This window comes from Apteryx mantelli, chromosome 19 (assembly GCF_036417845.1).
Source record: "Apteryx mantelli isolate bAptMan1 chromosome 19, bAptMan1.hap1, whole genome shotgun sequence".
In the NCBI taxonomy this organism is placed as follows: Eukaryota; Metazoa; Chordata; class Aves; order Apterygiformes; family Apterygidae; genus Apteryx; species Apteryx mantelli.
In genome coordinates, this window is record NC_089996.1 from 3,863,110 (window position 1) to 3,878,622 (window position 15,513).

The following is a 15,513-nucleotide window of genomic DNA, read 5'->3' on the forward strand; positions in this document are numbered from 1 at the left end:
TTTGCTGTTGCCCGCCCCAGTTGCTGTCCTCCTTCATCTACTGAGCAAATAGTAAGCAAAAGGAAAAGCTCTGATGGGAATGCACCACAGCAGGCATGGGGGAAGACCTGAGCCTAGCAGGGCTGTTGGAGGCTGAAGGAGTTTTCATAGTGTCTGCAGGTTGTTTCCGGGGTTTCCAAATAACCTCCTCTTCATGTAGCATCTTAGCTGAACAAGACCAGATTTGGAAAGTGCAGGTTTGAGTGTCTCTGGCATCGCGGTGATGGGTTACAGCATGTAGGTGCAAGGAAGCTGGGGAAGTGTGACTGGCTTTTGGGGTTCTTTTTCCCAGGAAAGGGCCACTCTTGGCTGTTTGTTTTCATCCATTAGCGGTGCTGCAGCCAGCAGCAAAGTGTCAGACCTGCTCTCCTGGTTCCCTTAGACCTCCCCAGACAGCAGCCAGGATGCTCAGGTTGAAGATGGGTCTCCCCGCCCTAGACCCTCAGAGAAACTGAGGGACAGAGACACCAAAGGGACATCTGGTAGAGTTATCTCAGGGTTTATCACCTACAAACACTGCCCTATGGCCAGAGACTTAAGCCCATGGGTGTTTTCCCTGTTTCTAAGCCATGCTGTCCCTATCTGAGGATTAACAAAAGGGAGAGCTCCTCTCATTTTGGGTCTGCTACAAACACTGCCACAAGAGCAGATGATCCCATCTAACCCCTGGACAGTCATTAGGAGGCAGCCAGACTGGGTGGAAACAGTCCCCCATGGATCAAACCTTGACTGCTCTTCCACCCCCATCTACTGGCCAGCCTGGAAAAGAGCTTTCTGGGGAAATTTCGTGAGGCTGCACGGTTTGTAAACAGGTATATTGGGAACGAATGAGCCTGTAATCCTTGCGCCATCCTCACTTGGACATGGCCAGGGCAGGTGGGAGCAAGTGTGGGTCTTGGCAGCAGGGAGAAAGGGGTCCCTGCTGAGATAAATCAAGGTCGTTCACTCTGATTTCCTCTGAAGTAGACCTGTTGCAAAGCATCGTGGAGTCTGCATGCAGAGAGGGAAACAGCTTTGTGCTCAGCTCAGGTTGGTGTTGGCTCTCTTATAATGTTAGTCAGTCTGTCTGTCTTCATCCCTACCCTGCTGGGCCTGAAAGGAGAAACTAATGCTGGAAGGCCTCGAGTGGGACGCCAGCTCTGCTGTCTTGGCTCTCCTGCTAGTTCTCTGCATGCCCTTGGGCAAGGTATTAGCTTTCTGCTTTCTCGTGTTTTTCCAGAAAACAGGTGCAGTGAAGCCTTTGTGCCTTGCAGAAAGGCTGCTGGGCATATGTGATGCTCCTGGTTAAAGCTGGTTCTCTCTTGTTTTCTTGCTCCTGTGTGAAGGGAGCAAAAAATCCTAGCAGGCTGGGAAACTGGAGAAGGTGCCTGGGGTGCAAGGCAAGGGCAGGCAGGTCCTGAGGGAGCAGATCTGTGCAGTTTTTGTGTTGCTTTTGATCTCTTGGTTTCTCCTTGATGTAATCAAAGTAATGCAAGCCAAATATAAAGGTGCTATAAAAGCACCTATAAAGGTGCTTTTTGGTGGAGCTCATTCCCGGAACTGTGAACTGAACAGGTAGTCCTATGGTACAGAGACCACTGCCACCAGACTGGAAATGTGATGGTGGATGGTCTCTTCACGCTGTGTGGCGCAGGCGGCTGGTAGATGGATTGAGTCATGGTGATATAAAGTAGGGCAGTGCCCGCAGTGGTGCTTGGTGCGGAAGAGGCTGTCAAGAAATCAGCTTGGAGATACCTTTGGGAATGGCAGATATCAGGTTTTGCAGGTTCTTGGCTGTCACCTGACTGCGGTGACTGAACACCCCCCACCCACCCTTCAAGATCTTGGCTCCCCGGGCTGGAGCACTGACCTCTGTTTTTAATTGATTTTTTAATGTGAATGATCTCTCTATTCTCAACACTTGCAGAGAGAAAACTTCAAGGGGTGGAAACCCTAGACAGACAGGAGGCCTGGCCCAGGCCCAAAGCAATAAAGGCCATGCACCAGAACAGAAAAAAATTGGAATGACAATAAGGCCTCAGAAAGCCCAACCCAGCAGGAAGGTTTACTCTGCCTTCTGGGCAGCTTTAGAATCACATTGTCTGATTATCCTGCAGCATAAACAAATTAGCCTGTAATTTAAATGGGGGGAGTAATTACCACCCATCAGACCTGTGTGAAGTTGACCCTCTCACCTCTCCAAAGAAGCAGGTGCTCCAATTTTCATGCCCAAGTGGACCCGGCATTTTCTTGCTCCTTGTGATGCTGGGGAAGCTTTTGATAGCAGAAGTCTAAATTTCCACCTAGGAAGCTAATGTCTCTTGAACCTCTGGCCACGACTGTCATGGGGGAGCTGCTGCAGTATCTGTGACTGCGAGTCCAGTTTGTACAGAGATCCTGGCTGGGGACTGAGCTGGTGGGAAGGGGATTATCGACCCTGCCACAGCCCCTACCCCTGAGCTTAGAAACCAAGCCCAAACCCAAACCCATGACAGTGTGTTCAGAGACACGTTTCTACTTTTGTTGTCAAGAGCCCAGCGTTTCTCAAGAGAGCATAGAGCTGCTCATGACTTGGACAAGGTGACAGTGAATCTTTGTCTCTGAGATTACCAGAAACTTGCAGCCTCCTAAAGTATTTTATAAAGCACTCAAAGAAGTTTTTGGCTTTATCTTGGTGACAGGACATGAAGGTGTCAGGAAATTACATACCTGTTCATGCTGCTCCCGTGGCTGCATGAGCAGCAAGACTGCAATTCAGGTCTCCTTGCCTCCTGTTTTCTCTTGGGGCCACCCTTTCCCTGGAGAAGGAGAAAAAACTTCCCCATGGTAAAGTGGGGAATCTGCTCTGAAACATCAGTTATTCTGAGCTTGACCTTTCTGCCACCAGGTATCTCCACTGAAAGCCATTGCTGAGAGATTAGTGGCTACTTTTCAGTATTGAGCTTACTTCTTTTCAGACAGATCATATTGTTACATTATATTGATTAAAATAGGCTATACTTGGGATTCTCGCATGAAAGTATAATCACAGGTGTTGGGTAACTGTACGGTCTGATGAACTAGGTAAATGATAAGCGAATCTTGGCAACGGTAACTGAAGAAACCGTAAATGGGAAACAATCATGTAACTTAGTAATTCTGTTGATTATGTTAAGTAACCGAATACTATAGCAACTCTGTTGATTGTATTCAAATAGTGTTATATAACCAAACACTATAAATATGTAACCAAGGTAAACGGGGGTTGGGATTCTCAGCTTTGGACATGAGTCCCTGAGACCCCGGGCCCTGAATAAAGCACCGCATATAACTGCTTTCGTAGTTATGTGTTTCTTTACGGGCAACAATATGGGTCACAGCTGAAGGATCCATGGACAGCAGTGTGTCTATAAGGAAAGTGCTTTAATTTAACACATCCAGGGATGGAGAGTGGGTTAGCTGTGTGGTAGGCTTTCCTGAGTTCCCATAGTGTCCCACCTGTCCTCATACATGGAGGACTTGCTTGTTGAGATGAATGGGATCTGCTCAAGAAATGTTCTTGCCATATTTCAGTCTAATGGAATAAATTAGCCTCAGTAAACCCTATTGATGACACAGCTTAAAGCACAACCCCTCCAACCTCTAATTCAAGTTCAGCTTTTCATATCTTAGGAAAAAAAGGAAAAACTTTCTAATCACATAGCCAGGTCAGGGATGATACAGCCACTCGGGATGTGTAGTGGGACTACTGATATTGATTGCAAAGTCCTTATGGATTCATTAATTGTCCTCAGAGGAGTGCATGCAGATGCAGATGGGGTACTGAGTGTCTACTTCATATATCTACTGCTACCAGAAACAATAATCAGGAAGTAAGCTGAACTGGCAGCCTAAAGCTGTATAACTTCCAAAACTCAGGTGGGCATCTCAGTTTGGATTTTGTTGCAGTAGCTGCTAGTGGTGCTTGAATGCTTTGCTGAGACTGGGTCAACTGGTGACTGGGGTCTTGATTCTGGTCCCCAGCCCCCCTTACAGGATTTTGTGTCGGCATGAGTCTTGGAGAGAATATATTATGCTGTAGTCGTGATAGCTCACATAAGCATATATGGCCTATGTATATATTGTCTCACTTGGGCACAGCACAGGTCACTGAGAGGGCTACCTGCTCCAGGCAGCTGAGGACACTCTTGAGTAGCTGTTGTGTGCAGACATACCCAAAAGTGCCTCCATTGTGAAGGCAGTGGCAGAATGGAAGTGATAGGGTGCTGGGGGAGACCATTACTAAATGCAAACTCATTTGGATACAATTACTTCAGTGCAACAAGTAATATTGTGTGGGAAGCTTGTATACTATTCCTCTTGCCATCTGCTGGCAATTAAAATCTGGCCACTAGTTTTATTCCAAGGAAGCAAAAATGTCCCTTTGTAGCACCAGTGGGAGACTGGATGATACTGGAGCCTAGAAACCACCTTAGTTAATGAAAAGCACCCATACTCGAGTAACAGAGCTCTGGGCTGTTGAATCTGAGGACAGCTCTGTGGAGTAGGGCAGCATTTATATTTATTGTAGAATTTCATGTGTATGTGAAAAGTGCTCAAATTGCAAGCTAAAACAGAGGGTCCTCACTTTCAAGGCACCATCTGGAAGACATTTTTCCCCTGACTAGTTTAGGAAGAGTTTAGCCAAGGCCAGTGAGATCTGTTTCACTGAGTGTTGCTGGGAGCTGGAAGATGGCTCCTGTGATTATTGTAGCAAGCTAGAACTCAGCGTGGAAATCCTACCTTTCCATCAGCAAAAAGAACCAAGAGAAAGGGGAACTGAAGGAAAGCGAGGAACAGATCAATGCTTTGCTGGGCTGCATGTCTGAACAGAACGGGTCCTTCTGCGTTGCATGTGTTGTCTGGCGATAGGCAAGGCCTCTGTAGTATGATGAATGGCTATGTAATCAGGCAGGACAGGAGGTCAATGGTGCTGGGTCTGTAACGCTGGTCAGATTCTGAGATCCTGCAGGAAGGTGCAACCTTTACTTGTCTTGTGTCTTATTTGGCAAGAGTCATGGTGTTACCCAAGTGTCTCAAACTGGGATGAGTCTAGTGAGAGAAAAAAACAGGCTTCTCCTTTTGCTTTGCAGATGTGATGGTCTGCAGGCAGTCTTGGAAAAGAGGAATCGGCAGGTTGCATCTGACAGCTCCATCCAGTCCCAAGTCCTGTCACTAACAGTGCCCAGAATGACCCTGCTCCAGATGGAAGTGGTACAAACTCTGCACCAGGCAGCAATGGGGTAACTACAGCCTTTATTTCCCATCTTTCCTTATTGTCTTGATAAGCAAATTCTGTCCTTAGGAGTTACCTCCTGAGAACAACCTTTCTTTTGTGCATGAGTCCAGCCTGACAGCCTGGCATTTCTCTGGCCTCAGCTGCAAGGACAGGTGCCTCTCAGGCAGTGCAAGTTGGAAATGAAGAGTGAGACCTTCGCAGTGTCTGGTGATCACACTGTTCTCCAGCTGTGGTTCCTCAAAGCTCCCTGGGTTTTACGACATGATCTGACAGCACCTTGCATTCCTATTTCTGCCTTCCCGTTCTGGTTCTTGATGGCCTTCCAGGATGTAACTGCCTCATGTTACCAAAAAATCTTTTTCCAGACAAAGCTTTACAATTTTCTGCTCCTCTGGGAGTTGTTGTACTCTGTTCATGTTCATTATGCAAACGCTTCATCATATTCGGTCTGCTTTCCTTCAAGGAGGCCATTTCTTTCAGTTCCAAGATTGTGTTGCTTTTGACAGGTAGCTGGACAGGTCCAACTTTTCCATGTTTGGCTTCAGAGCATCTCCTATCTAGCACTAACTCTGAAAGCAGCAAGCATTATGGCAGTATCAGAATGTGGGGATTTTTTTATGAGCTCCCTCAGATTGGTCTGAAGCAGGTGCTGAGGGCTTAATAAAAGGTGTCATGTAATATGACTTTCAAGAGTATTCACCACCATTTAGGTGCCAGAAGAAATCAGCTTAATCAGAGCCATCTGGAGAGATCAGCGAGGCAGGACTTATGTGCTAGAGAAACTGGTGGCTGCTGACTTACTCCAAAAGAAACTTGGCTGCAGCAGTGCTGGGCTGTGGCTGCATTTATACGAAGCATATATGTATATATGTGTGTGTGTGTAGGTATGTATGTATGTATGTATGTATGTATGTATGTATGTATGTGTATAGATGGCACTATCCTGCATGTCATTGTTAAAATAACACAGACGGGGCGGATCCTGCTCGTGAGAGCTGTCTGTGAGTGGAAGCTGAGTGGCGCTGGGCTGCGTTGTCCCCATAAGACACTATGGAGGTGGGTGCTGGTTCTGGCTTGTTTGTGGGCACCTGGATTTACTCCACTCAGTCTTGAAAGTTGAAGGGTTTGCATTGGTCTGTGGAGAAAGGGGTGACCTTCAAGAGGACCGTTTCTAGTCTTGGAGGGCTGAAGCACCTTCAGGAAGAGACTTCTCTCATCTGCTCAACAGGGAAACTTTTGGGGGATGGTACACGGGGATGCCTTGGCTGGAAACATGGCTGGAGGGAGCTGGGCCACAGGGTCATTTCTGCAGGTGATCGGTAGCAGAACAACTTCTCTGTTCAAGTCTGATCGTTCACTTCACTGGGACCAGATACCAGCCAGTACCAAGAGCTTTTGAAAATCCCTTTTCATCGTTTCCCTTTTCAGTCCTTCACAGGAATGCACCACCCTCCATGTGGCTGACTGAATGGGGTAGGTCACATCTGGCCAGCTGGACGTCCTTGCGAGGGGGCATGTGACAGAAGGGGAGCACTGCAAACAAAACTACAGTGTGCGTGAGTGTGCATGTGTCAACAGTGGTGGGGAACCACCAATGCCAACTCCATCGTGAGGCTATTGTGAATCTCAGGATGCAAACATTGTTATCTCTCCCTTGATCTCCTCTAAATTCACTCTGAGACTGTCTGCCAATTTTGTAAAGGAGGCTATCTTTCCAGTTATCTGTGATCCCTAGTGATATGAGACATTTAATCAGTGTCTCCTGACTTCTTGTCAGATGAATTATCATCAGCACATGTATTTTCTGCTGTTTTCTGGGGAATCTGGTCATGGGAAAGTGAAAAGATAGCTCTGCTTATTTCACTGGGGCTTGCAGAAGGAGTGAAGGCACTGAGGGCCTCATGACTTTATGGTGGATTCTCCATCTGAAATGCTGCTTCAGTGATTCTCTGTGAGCCAGTCCTGCAGTTTCAGGATGGCCTGTTTTTGCAAGTAATATTAGCAGGAGCACCGGTTGCTTTCAGACTTCTATGCTGGTCTGCAGGACTCTTTCCCCTCCCCATTGACATAGCCACAGATGAGAGTGGTGTGAACAGACTATAGCCCTTCTCAGGGTGGCTAGCGGGTTGGGTTGGCTGAGTCCTTGCACAACACTTCCTTGGGAAAGGGGTCACTGCAGGGTGGGGAGCATGGGGGGGAGAGGAACGGGGGCAGGAAGCAGGGAAGGGGGTCGAGCCTCATGGAGAACTGCACAAGACTATTCCATGGGCAGGAACAATTTTGCCAGCTGACGGAGCAGGCTACTACTGTGTGCATGTGTCCTCTCCTGGTTTCTCAGGCTGCGGCCACGCTCTGAAAGCAAGCCAAAGTGTAGGAAACTGAATAATCAGCGGGGGTGGCACTTGTATTCCCGAAAGCATTCAGGATGGCAGCAGCCCAGTTTTCTCCTCTGCAAGTTCAACGTGGTGCTCGGCAGCACGTTCCTCCTCCCGCGTTCGGGCGGGGTGGGGAATGCCGTGCAAGCACTGTTCCGCACATGGTACCTATTAGGGGTTCTGGGCATGCAAGCACAGTGGGCAAAATGGGAAAAAGATGAGGCTGGGGAGAGCAGCAGGCAGGGCAGGGAGCTTGCGGGGAGGCAGAGCAACGCTGCCAAGCCCCCTTCCTCCAGCTGCCCCTGATTAGGAGCTTGACATGCTCTGACCACACAGTAGCAGAGGCTCATTTTCACGGCTGTTGTTAGGCTGAGGTTCCCCCCATGCCCCATCCCCCTTGCCTTAGTGGCACTTTCTCCGCAGCGTTTTACGAGTGTGGCGGGATGTGCTGTTATGTTGCTTGGTTTCACCATCTTCTCCTCTCTGTTTCTTGCAGCTAGGAAGACACAAGTGCCTTCAGAAAGCACAAGAGGAGGTAACATCCTCATGGAGACTTACTTAGAAGACTTAAAGACTTAAATCTGAATTCTCTCTTTCCTTAAAAGCTGGCGTATCCCAAGCACAAATCCAGCTCATCCTTGTGATCACAGAGATGCTGAGGGAAACAGCTAGTGCTGCATCAAACTTGGGAAGGGCCTGGACAGGGAGCTTGGCAACTAACTTGGCTTCCCTATGTTCAGCAGCGCTGAATGTCCACTGTAGCTGGAGAGAAGTCTCTGTAGTTTTGTTCATCTGTTCCAAAAAGTAAATAAAATCTGTGATGTTTTCCCAGAAATCTCCCTATCTCTTCCCCCTCTCCCTGATAGAGGCTGCAGAGTACAAATGCTTTTGGAGCCCATCGGGCTTTGCAGATGGAGTGCTTGGCTTGTTAAAATATTTGACATTGGGGTTTTTTTTACTACCTGCAATAAAATGGCTCTGCTAATCTTTAACATGCAGCATGTCAGAGAAAAAGGACTGCATTAAAAACCTGTTTATGGGAGCATTACGAAAATGTGTAAAAATGAGTAAAAGTCAATCACAGCTAAAGAAACAGTCTCTGCTTCTGCAGCAGGAACAGAGCTGCCCTGCCTGACAGTGCTGGGCAGAACGGCAGTGAGCCGGGACCCGGAGGCTTAGTGGAAGGATGAACTTGCACCTCGTTCCCTCCTTGCCTTTGCTTTGCAGGGATTTCAGAGCCTGCTGCTTTCTATAACCCCCTGTCTTAACTCAAAACTTCTCCTTCAAAAAATGGGGCTGGAATCACGTCTAAATTTCACAGCTCAGCCTATGTGAGCATATGGTCCGAGCGCCTCGGGACTGCAAAAATCCACCTGGCACTTCAGTTCAAACAACATTTTATGACAGTTTCCCCTCTCTTATGTAGTTTGGACACCATTGGAATATTACAAAAATAGTCTTTCCTGCAGCATTTAGGTTTTTATAAGGCTGCCGTTTACTGCAAAATCTGAATGCCTCATGGTTTTTGGTATTTTTATTCTTACAATACTTCTTTTGTCCCCGTTGTGCATGCGGGGAACTGGGCCCCTGCCGGAGCCCAGCGCCTGGGATCACAGCGCTGTGCGGTGCTTTGTGGGATGACGCTGCCCTACCTGCTGCTTAAATCATGAAACAAAATGTTTCAGCTCCTCAGAAGTATAATCTGGTTTCAGCCCTTGTTTGAGACAAAGTTTGGGAGTGTCTGAGCTGTAATCGCACTGACATGCCTGTTCCCAGAACTGAGCTATTAGATTTCAGACAATGGAGAGGAACAGCATCAGGTGTTGAGTGGTTTTTTTTCTGCTTCTTGTACTCCATTCTATTTTTAATAACATTTTTATTGCATTCAAGATAAACAGACAGTGGATGAGTTCCCATGGGAATCAGAGTCCATCCAGCACTAATAGCAGTTTGGCTGAGGGGAAAGTACAGTCACGTGGGAGGCTCGAACGCTTTTGGTGCAGGAGTGCTAAGGTTTTTCCATCTTTTTATGATTTCATTATATTTACCAACGTTGGTTTACATTAAGCTGTAAAGTGACTGTTGCATTGCCCAAAGTGGGAGAGGAGGCAGGGGAAAGGGCCGTTTCTCCTTGTGTCCAGCATTATGCTCTTCTCCTCACCTCTACCCAAGAGCAGGCTGGGAGCGGAGATGCAATGTGTGTCCCCCTCCTCCTGCTGATGGCACCTCATGGGGCGAGGGCAGAGCAGGGCTGGCTGGTGGCTGCAGGCAGCTGAGGTCCCTCCAGGTTTCCCTCCAGGGGTGAAGGAGCTGCAGGCCCTTCCTTGTTGCATGGTAGAGCAGGACAAAGAGGACCAATGTGTCCCCAGTGTGTTCACAGCTGCTTTTGTCAGGGCAGGGTGTTTTAGCACTTTTCCAAAATAGTCTGTTCATGTGCCATTGCTCAGATGTGCCATGGATCCATGTCTCCTGGCCCTGGAGAAATATCCCCAGTGTGTTGAGCTAGCTAGTGTCTTGGTGGGAAATGCTGGTCGCTGGCCAGCCATCTCTGATGCAAGGATGAGTTGCAGTCTGACCTGAGCCTTCCTCCATGGCTGTCTCACCTTCATTGAAAATCCAAGTGCTGATAGTATCCTTGGACGAGAATCTTGCTGATCTGGGCATCTCTATGATGTGATCATGAAGGTGTTGAATCTGATGGATCAACTGACAACTGCAACTATTGAGCGTGCAGTGCCCTGTGTAAATAAATTGTGAATGCCATAAGGCCTCCAGGTGGATATGCTCTGCTGAAGAGGTGGCTGAATGACAGATGGTTTTCAATGCTGGGAAAGCATATGCTTGGACAGTGAAGTTGAGCCTGAAGCAGTCAATTTGATGTCTGTGAGACGCAGAAAATCTACATCCTTCCGTGGTGGTGAAGAATTTGGTGACAGGCCCAGCAAATAGTATTGTAAGGAATAGGAAGGAGATGTGAGAAAGAGCTGACTGATGGAAAAGGCATAGGAGATCTGCAGCACCTTCTGCAACTGCAGTCAGGAAAACATCTGGAGTATTCAGGAGGTGGAATTAGTACCATCTAGGGAGGGAGGTGGTGGCAGACAGAGCCAGAGGGGACCTTTGCATGCACCTACTTCATGCTACATCTGTCCTTGGGAGCTACAGTGTTAGATCTGGAAGAATTTCTTGATTCATGCTGGAAGCTGAGACCTCAGAGCAAGGATCCTGCCACATGAGGCCTGGAGAGAGAAATTCTTTTCTGTGGTTTCATTTTTGAGAAGCCAAAAATCAGAATGAGGTTCTTCAAAGGCAGTCCTGAAGGCCCTGCTTCACAGATGGGCTGTGTCGCGTGTACGCTCATGCGTCTCCCTTTCATTAATGCAAACCCAGCCCATGCTGCTACGAACTGAAATGCTTCATGCAAATCATGTGCAAAGCAGCTGTAGGAAATCAGTAGGTGAGGGACTAGAAATGGGTTTGGGATCTGTTGGCGAGAGCATTAGGAAGTCGCTTGCTGCAGCTGCTGAGGGTTGCAGTTTTGGCATTGGAGGGCCCGGGGCTTGGCCGGGAGCTGGGGCCAGCAGTGCTGCTCGCTCCTTCTCCCCTGTTTTGCTGGTGGGAGGTGACACAGCTCCTGGTCTCCAGGGGATACGTGCTTCATTGCTGGGGCACCTTTTGTTGGGATAACCCCTGCTGGAGGCATGGCGTTCACTGGGACACCTGGGCTGGCCCGTGTGCTCCCCGGGGTGCCCAGACCCGCACTCCCAGGTCCCAGTTCGGCCAGGGCGTCACTTCCCCTTGCAAACCGGGTCCCTGGCCTGGCTGCTCGCCCTGGGCACCCGGCACTGCCCTGCTCGCTCCAGCAAGCCAGCTAAAGCCTCCTAGGCACACGCAGGACAGGACGCCTAACCTGCTCAACGGGAAAGACAGCCTCCTTTTATCTGGGGGTAATCTGCTCCCCGCCTCTTGGCCTGAGGTCTGGGCTGGGCCGGGTGAGATGAACAGCCCGCGACGGCTGACAGCGAGGAAGCCACGAGGGGGGCCGGGGGGGGGTCGTGGGGCTCCCGGGTGCAAGGCAAGCCAGAGAGGCAGACACGAATTTCCAAACTGCCACCGAAGTAAAGGCCAGAACCAGCCTGCTGAGAGGAGAAAAGTGCTGGGTGCAGGATGATTTATCTGCGCTGCCGCACGGGCACGGCCGGGGCTTTGGCTGCAACGCTCCTCAGAGCCACCGCTGCTGCACTGCAGGAGCTGGGGGCAGCGCAGCAGCCCCATTAGGGGGGTTTATTAACAATTAAGGGTGCTGCTGAGGGACAGTTTTAACAGCACTGGTGTGCTGTCACCTGGCAGCTCTGCCTGGTGCGTGCGCCCGGGGCTGCGCTCACCACCTGGGTGCCTGCAGCCTGCGCTAGCGGCGTGCGCTGGGGCTCAGCCGCTGCTCGGTCCCATGCGTCGGTGCATGGCTTTGCCTCCTGGCCATGCCTCCTCTCCTCCTGGCCCCAGCAACCTCGGTGAACCGGGGAGGACGGGGAGGTGTATGCCCCCAGCGTTGCCCTCTGGACCTGCCTTGGTCCGAATCTTGCTGTGACCCCCCCTTTCTTGCAGCATGTGGGGTAGGGATGGAGGACCCTATCCCCTCGGTTGAGGGATGCTTGGACGCTCCTGAATTTGGGTTCCTCCTTCCGCATCCTGCCAGGGCAGAAGCTCCTGGCGGCACGCTCGCGCTTGCTCCGGGAGCTCTCTGCATCGTGGCAGCCAGGTGGTCTGCTCGAAAGAGCAAGGCCGGAGGCCATCCCTGTGCCGCCAGGCCGAGGACGACGCTCTGCTTCCCAAATATCAACACCCTGCTAGGTGTGGGTTATTGCCCTTGGCTGTGAGTCCTGGAGGACGGTTCTGCCTCGCGCCCCGAAGCTGCTCGGTGGCGGCTTGCTGTTGCCCTGGCAGGCGGCAGCGCAGCTGCCGGGCTCCTTGCGTCGCCCACGCTCGCGGCGGCTCTGTGGCGCTGGGATGCATCCCAGAGGCGAACGGGAATGTTTTCACCCTGCACGTCTCAGTTAAACCGGGGAATTTGCCTGTAGAAGCTGGAGGGGGAGCAGGGGTGCCTCCGAACTGGCCTCAGTGGGGATTTGCAGCGGCTGCCGGGCTGCGAGAGGCTCCCGAGGCCGAGACAACCTGACACGGGGGCCGGTGCTGGCCGCAGCAGGGGCTTTCCTTCCTTTTGTCCCCTCGGGGCCTCTCGGCATCTGTCGAGCGGGACCCGCCAGCGTGTAGGGTCTACCGATCGCTGCCGAGGTGAATACTGTCTTTGACACCAAGAAGCAGACCGAAACTATGTCAACGGAGAGAGGGCTGGGGTGGCTTTTCCTGTTTTTCCTGCTCGAGGCTTTGAACTGTGTCCTGATGGGTCAGCGCACGGAGGAGACACCTTCGGCTGGAATGGGAAGGGGGCTGAAATCCTAGACCCTGGGAAAGAGGAGGCTGATGGGCTGGGAGAGGTATAGGCTGCACTCTTGCTCAGGGCCTGTCCGTCTCCGGGGCTTAGCTGACTCCCCTGCTGGCTCCCCCAAAGTCAGGGACAACAAGGGACACAGCTGAACCGATAGGATGTGAGGGCAGATTTTAGAGGGCAGGAGGTTTCCCAGGGGCCAGTAGTCAATTCTGCTCTCAGCAGAGACCCTGAACCTCGCAGCTCTCAATCCTGAAAAAGGGGGTAAAAGCTGGTGGGAGAAGGTGGCACCGCAATTCAGGAAGGGCATATTTCCGTGAAGTCTTGGGGCTGGTTTTAACCCAGGTTTGGTCCCCATATCACTGTATGGGCTGCTGTGATTTTATTGCCATAGTTATAAAGATACAACAGCTGATAGCACGGGACTGTTTCTGTGGATATAAAGGTACTTTATTCTGGTGTAGCTTGTTCTTTTAATGGTGGAGCAAGGGACGAATTGTGCCTGTGGAGCTAGTTCGTGTTGTGTAAGCTTTGCATTCAGATGAGGGTTGTGTCTGCAGGAGAAGCAGGGTGGCAATGCTGGCAGGTTGTATCATCAGCTGCATCAGAGATGTCAGGTGCTGGGCCAGTAGCACATACCCCACCAAAAAAAAAAAAAAAGGGCAAAAATAAGTACTGTTTTGCTAGTCTGTGGCTGTCCCAGGGTTTTGCTGACGCGGGTTGGGCTTGCACCTTGCAGCTGCAGGACCAGCATGGGCACAGATGGCTGGGAGCACTGCAGAGGCAGTTCCCTCTGGGTAGCTTATTCCTGCCACCCTCCGTCCAGGCCAGTTATTGCTGCATCAAATGGGTTTATTGGCATCAGGCTGCATAAGTGTGAGTTTTACTGGCCCGGTGGAAACCACTGTCAGGCTTGCATGGGCTCTTGGCTCTTTTTTTATTCTTCTACTGACATCTAGCGTGTGAGAGCCTGTAACACAGCATGCCGAGCGCGCTAGGAGAGATGCTTTGGGTGTGCGACAGTATTTCCAAGTGTTTCTTTCTCTTCTGGGCATCTTTTCCCTGTTGGTGGCTAAACAGGCACCAGCATCTGAGAGGTATTTGGGTTTTCAAGTCGATAGCAGAAAGTGAGTTTGGTAGAATTTGTCTGGAAATGCACAATTCCTTCAGGTTTATTAGCAGAGAAAAACAACGCCGGACCAGGATCAGGGGACATTTTGCCAAGCATGGGGCAGTATGAGAGTCCTTCCCATTTCCAGCAGAAGAACTGCCTGTACTATCTGGTCTCACCTCCTTCTCCTCCCCTCCGCTCGTCACTGGGGTGACCATGGGGCAGTTGTGTTTGCTGGGCCCTGAGGCACAAATCAGCATGGAGAACTGGCACTTTTGGGAAACTTTCAGCTTAAGCAGCAGAGGTTGGGTTTGGAGAAACACCAGCTCTGATGCAACAAATAGAGAACAACACAAGAGCTGCCCTGGTGTCTTCAGCTCTAGGCAAAATAACCTCGAAGCTGTGTGGAGGGGACCACAAGCAAGGAGGACACTGCAGGCTGCCCCTGACTGTAATATCTGTGGTTAGAATGTCTTGAAATTAATCAAAACTGGGCTAAGAGAATGAATTTGAAGTGGATTATTTTACTGCTTCAAGCCCCCTTCCTGATGCATCCTGTTTTGTCAACGGACAGGAAAAAAAAAAAAAAGAATGGTGGGGCAGGGGGGTCTGTCTCAGTCCCCCTTATTCTGCTTCTGGTCATAGCTCCTGGTCTGGTCTCCAAACATGACTGCAGATCAGAGACTCCTCTTGTTAAAATGACTTATTTTTAGCATCTGCTGGTGCCTGAACCTCCTGCTCAGTAATGTGTCAGCTCTAGTGTCTTTGTGCTCTGCCGTGATGCAGGAGAGTGCCCGGGGCTGTTGCAACGCCTTGGCGAATACCCGAGACCTGGTGCTGGTAATTCTGGCTCCATCTCTCGGTGCTGCACTGAGCCCTCGAGCTGAAACAGACTCCTTGCGGCAGATGCAGGGATAATCTCTGGAGTGGCAGATGACACACACCGACTGACAGCTGACTTTCGCATTGCCCCCCTGTGCCTTTCCCTCCCTGGCGGGTTGAATTTTCTCATTTCATTGCGTTTCTCCTGTGTTGCGATACCAGCCCTGCCTCCGGCATGCTCCCATGCGGTGGATTCTGGGGCCAGTGGCACGCTCGGAAGGGACCTGCAGTACCTCTCTTTTTTTCTAAACTCTATCCTTTAAAATTGCTCAGCTGTGCAGAAATCACCAGCCCTCTTCTTGGGACGAGCTCGGCAGAATAGCACCTTGGCCGGCACCAGCACTTTCCTGCCCTGCACGAAGGCTGTCGGCGCCGTCGCTGCAGCCCGATTTCAGCTCGAGTCTTGTATAAGTCACCAGGGGAA

The 15,513-nt window shown here is 50.4% G+C and overlaps 1 long non-coding RNA gene across 5 annotated transcripts in view; it reads left to right on the plus strand.

Moving 5' to 3' along the window:
- Positions 1–8,442, plus strand: part of LOC106499388 (uncharacterized) — a 73,681-nt gene extending 65,239 nt beyond the window's left edge. For 4 of the 5 annotated variants that reach the window (XR_001295166.2, XR_001295164.2, XR_010886099.1 and 1 more), the window contains exons 2-4: positions 5,130–5,279; positions 6,704–6,831; positions 8,147–8,442. This is a non-coding gene — a long non-coding RNA (uncharacterized lncRNA). Of the gene's footprint in view, positions 1–913; positions 1,069–5,129; positions 5,280–6,703; positions 6,832–8,146 lie in introns of those variants that run through there. The other variant, XR_001295165.2, reaches the window with a different exon arrangement.
- The last annotated feature ends 7,071 nt before the right edge of the window (positions 8,443–15,513 follow it).